Consider the following 5,687-nt stretch of genomic DNA (forward strand, 5'->3'; position numbering starts at 1 on the left):
GTTCCTGGTTGTGTTTCTAAACTCATCAAGTTTGTTTCTAAATACCCACCTGGTTCCTATAATAGTTCTGTCAGCAGGTTGAGGAACCAGGTGTCATATAATGTTCCTCTCAAATTGATGGAGTTCCTCTTGCATAGCTGTAATCCAGTCAGCATCTTTTAATGCTTCCTTGATATTTTGGGCTCAATTTGAGAAAGAAAGGATGAGAAGGAAAGTGAGTTTCTTGACTTTGATCTAGTTTGAATCCCTGAGTCAAGAGGAGTAGTCACATTTTCAAGAGGGTGTGAGCTTTTGTGCTTCCAATTAGACACCAGAATCCAGGGGCGGATCTACCATGTAAAATATGATTCATGTGAACCTGTGGTCCTCGAGTTAAAGTATAGATATGATGTACATAATTTGGCAAAAATAGATATATATACTTGATGGAACCCATGGTCAAAAGAGACCAAGTGGTGCACTGGTTTTGGTCTCTTATTTCCAGTAGCCTAAGGTCAGGGGATCAAATCCCCTACCAACCTTTTGGTTTAATTTTTTTAAAAAAAGTAACGGTGAACCCATCCTCCGAAAATCCTAGATCCGCCACTGACTGAATCTCATTGTGAGAGGGTCCAGATACTTTTGAATTTGATCCTTGGTTGACGTGAGTTCTGCTTCTCAACTTAGCATGTGGGGTTCCTTGGACAGTATCAACAATTCTGTTCTCAGCTTCAGTTATTGTGATTGAGGAACCAGGTTCATCCACATCAGTTGGAGATACAACCGCACCATCATCATTTGATTCCTTGACGTGACTAATTATGTCAGCCTTTCCATTTTCCATGTCAATGACTTTACCAGGAACACTTGACCGCTCTCCATGTTGATCAGTCTTATCATATGACTCTTTCTCACATAGGTGGTGAAATTCATCAAAGATCACATGTATGTTTTTCTCAACACACTGAGTTCTTTTGTTGTATACTTTGTAGGCTTTGCTTTGTGATGAATAGCCCAGAAAGATTCCTTCATCACTTTTGACATCGAATTTTCCAAGTGCTTCCTAACCATTGTTGAGGACAAAACATTTGCAGCCAAATGTCCTAAATTCTGTCAGCTTGGGTTTCCTCCCATTCAGCAGTTTATACGGGATTTTGTTCAGGAGGGACCTGATCATGCACTTGTTCACAAAGTAGCATTCAGTATTGATTGCTTCTACCCAGAAACTTTTTGCAATGTCGCTATCAATCAACATTGTTTTTGCCATGTCTTCAAGAGTCCTATTCTTTCTCTCCACAACACCATTTTGGTGAGGTATTCTTGGAGCTGAAAAATTATGACTTATTCCATTTTCAGCATATAATTCGTCGAATTTATTCTATGCCGTGATCGGGTCATATACACACTACATTATGGCTCATCTTCACCTGGATCTTCTTCATAAATGCAACAAATACTTGAAAAGTTTCATCCTTGGTTCTGAGAAACAGGGTCTAGGTAAATCTGGAATAGTCATCCACTATAATAAATATGTACTTCTTTTCTCCTCTACTTGGCACTCTCATAGGTCCACACAGATCCTATGGAGAAGATCAAGTGGCCTTGAGATGCTGACTTCCTTTTTGGGCTTGAATGAGGATCTAACTTGCTTTCCTTTCACACATGCATCACACACCTTGTGATCCTTGAAGCTTGACTTGGCTAGGCCACGAACCAGGTCCTTCTTGACCAATTTGTTCAGCAATGTAAAACTTGCATGACCCAATCTTCTTTGCCATAGTTCAGCATCATCATCAACAGAGCTCAAATAAGTGAGATCCCCATTTTACAAGGACCCAAAGTCAGCAGCATAGATGTTTTTATATCTTTTAGCCACCAGAACAACATCACCAGTCACAAGATTTATGACTGTGCATATTTTTGGCACAAATTTCACTTTGTTTCCCTTGTCGCGGATATTAGAAACACTTAGTAAGCTGTACTTTAAGCCGTTCACATAGTATACATTTTTGATTGAGTGAGTAAGAGACTTTCCAATCCTTACAACTCCCAGAATGTTCCCTTTTTGCCATTTCCAAAGGTCACACTCCCTCCTTGCAGGGCTTTGAGTGAAAAAAAATCATTAGTGCTTCCAGTCATGTATTTAGAACAGCCACTATCCATATATCATTTTTGGCTGCTTCCTTTCACTGCTCCCTGCACAAGAAAATCAAGGATTAGACTTAGGAACCTAAACGAGTTTGGGTTGCTTGTAATGAGGAAATGGATGAATCAAGGCTCTTCGTGTCCAAGCAGGCATCATACATTTTTTATATGAGGAACCAAGTTCTTTAGTAGTAGTTATCTTTTCAATAAAGACTTTTTTTTCCGCTGGGAATGAAATCTAGCATTACAGGTTTCTGTAAAATGCCTAGTGTTACCACAGTGAGTTTAAAGCCAGTTGTTAGGGATGGTAACATACTTGCTATGAGGATTGTAAGGAGTCTTTTCCTTTTGGAACTCGATTCCCTCCGTGTTCCCCCTATTGTTCTTATACATAGCAGTGACTGCATCAGAGGAACAGGTCCACTTAAGGGATTTTTTTTAGGTCATTCTTAACTCTGCCTAGATCTTCCTGAAGTTGTCGGTTTCTCTCAAGTTCAGTACACAGACTAGATTTCACTAATTTTAACTCATTTTCAAGCCTAAGGTGTGCTTCACTTGCAACTTCCTTTTCTTTTTGAGTGTTTTCATGCCTGGTTACCTTTTTTTAATTCCTCAATTGTTTTCTTTAGGTCCACAACTACTACTAACATGTCATCTCTCTCATGTTCTACGTTTGCAATTTTTTTAATCAAAACATCTTTTTCTTTCTTTAAATTTTCGATGGTTTCTTTGAGATCTACCACTACAACTACTAGATCATCTCTCTCATGTTCTACCTCTCCTAGTTCCACAGTTAGAGCATTTTATCATTTATAAGACTATGATAAGCATCAATTAGAACGTTTGCCAAAGATATAAGCTTTTTCTGAGAGTAAGACTTCAAATTTTTTTGAACGTCTAGAAAGTTTACCTCATCTTCATCATCGTTAGATTTTGCCATCAGGGCAAAGATAGGGTCATATTCGGCCGCTTCACTTTCTGCTACCATCATGAAGCTGTCACCTTGTTCATCATCTTCTCTAGATGTCACGATCCGGATTTTCTACTCTCGGGAGTCGTGATGGCGCCTACTTGTGAAAGCTAGGCAAGCCACGTATTATAGGATCACTAAATAATTTACTAGCCCTTTTCAACAATTTAAACTAACATGTGATTAACAGTGAAATATTAACGATAAATAGATACAAGCGGAAGACTTAATCTGATAAATTAACCATAAACAGTATGCCAATGCCAACATACATCTCTACCCCGAATCCGGTCACAATATCACAGACTGTCTACGAATACTACATACAACTGTCTGAAAAGAAAAGTACAATCTATCTCGGAAGTAATGAAAATAGAATACATATAAAGATAGAGGAGAACGCCGGGCCTACGTACACCTGCAGGACTACCTCGGGATCTCTAACTGGACTAAAGGTAGCCACCCAATGCTACGGTCCAAAAGGTGCCGCTCCGGGATCTGCACATAGTGCAGAGTGTAGTATCAGCACAACCGACCCCATGTGCTGGTAAGTGCCGGGCCTAACCCCGGTGAAGTAGTGACGAGGCTAGGACCAGACTAATAAGTAAATTTGTACAGTTATATAATATGCAGCGGAAAATAAAGCAGGGATAAACAAGTAAGGATGGGAGGGGGTACAAGCTGTGGGGGAATATCAGTACCACCAGTAAATTAAGAGAAAAGCATAAGAACAATTTAGAATTTATAGCAAAACAATAAGGAACTCGTAACCAATCTATGAGCACTTTGTATTATCAATTGTTGCGGCGCGCAACCCGATCCCAAAACATAACAACTCGGTTGCGGCGTGCAACCCAATCCATATAATTAATCACTGTTGCGGCGTGCAACCCGATCCAATTATATTATTGTTGTGGCGTGCAACCCGATCGAAATATAATATTGTTGCAGCGTGCAACCCGATCCAGATATAATATTGTTGCGGAGTGCAACCCGATCCAAATATAATATTATTGCGGTGTGCAACCCAATCCAAATATAATATTATTGTGGCATGCAACCCGATCCAAATATACAGTTCAACACCAATCACAACAAGAATCCCGGCAAGGGATCAATAAAGAAACAACACTATCCCGACAAGGGAATCGATGGTATAAGTAAATACGTTTCGGCAAGGGAAAATCAGCTCTAACCAAACTCGTTCCAACATCTAACTACCTCAACTAACACCAGTATTCAATCATAGGTAGTTTCCACGAGGATAATAATAATCCTTGTTCAACTAAGAGAATCAACAACTTAGGCATTCGTAGTATTTATTCAGAACACAACAATTTCAATTTAAGACTCACGGTCATGCTTGACACCAACGTATAGATACTCGTCACCATGCCTATACGTCGTACTCAACAAGTAACATGTAGAAAATAGGACTCAACTCCCAATCCCTCAAGCTAAGGTTAGACCAAACACTTACCTCGATGCCACGAACACAATTCAAGTCTCTACTATCGCTTTACCTCTTGATTCCACCACCAATTCGCTCGTATCTAGCCACAAGTTACTTAATTACATCAATAAATGCTAAATGAATCAATTCTAATGCATGAAAATAAGTTTCCTAAAGTTTTACCCAAAAAGTCAAAATCGCCCTCGTGCCCACATGGTCAAAACTCGAGGTTCTAACCAAAACCTGACTACCCATTCCCCCACGAACTCAAATATATAATTTATTTTGAAATCGGACCTCAAATTGAGGTCCAAATCCCCAATTTTTGAAAAATTGAGGTTTTACCCAAAACACCCAATTTCCCCCATGAAAATCATTGATTTTGAATTGAAATCATGTGAAAAGATGTTAATGATTGAAGAAAACGAGTTAAAATTGACTTACAATCGATTTGGAAGAAGAGTTGTCTTTGAAAAATCGCCCAAAAGTGTTTTGGTTTTGAAAGACTGTGAAAAATGAGAGATTTTCGGCTAAGTTATGAAATTGCAGTTTGCAAATGTCGCAATTACGGTGTCAATGATTCGGTTTGGCCGGTTATTTTATAAAATTTATACCATACCAATTTTTCGGTTATTCTATTATGTATAACCAAAATTAAACTTTTCGAAACCGTCCCAATCATGTCGATTTCTCTTCGGTATCGGTATGTTTCGGTTAATTTCCGATATTTTTAAAGTATCATGTAAAATTCACCAATAGAAATAGAATGCAATAACATGCGTTCTTTTAGAGGACTTAGCAAAAATCTCTAGATATTTTTACTATTTAAAGGGTGATGAATAAAAAAAAAGATAGCTAGAGTATAGATCCATCAACTATTCTACAACAACGTAAAAAAATCAAACAGGGGGAAAGAAAATATAAATCATACGAGTTGAAAGATATACCAAGTTGGGACTCAAGAATAAAGTCTATAGAAGATTAAATATTCAAAAAGATAAATCTAAATTATATGAAAGGAAACATATTCAATGCATTGTAGTTTGCTACTCATAATCGCTAGAATACTTTGTGTCTTATTAATAAAGATACTTGAAATAACGTAGTTTAAGTAGAAGTAGCATAATAGGTATTAGGAAT

Source organism: Nicotiana sylvestris, chromosome 3, assembly GCF_000393655.2.
Source record: "Nicotiana sylvestris chromosome 3, ASM39365v2, whole genome shotgun sequence".
NCBI lineage: Eukaryota > Viridiplantae > Streptophyta > Magnoliopsida > Solanales > Solanaceae > Nicotiana > Nicotiana sylvestris.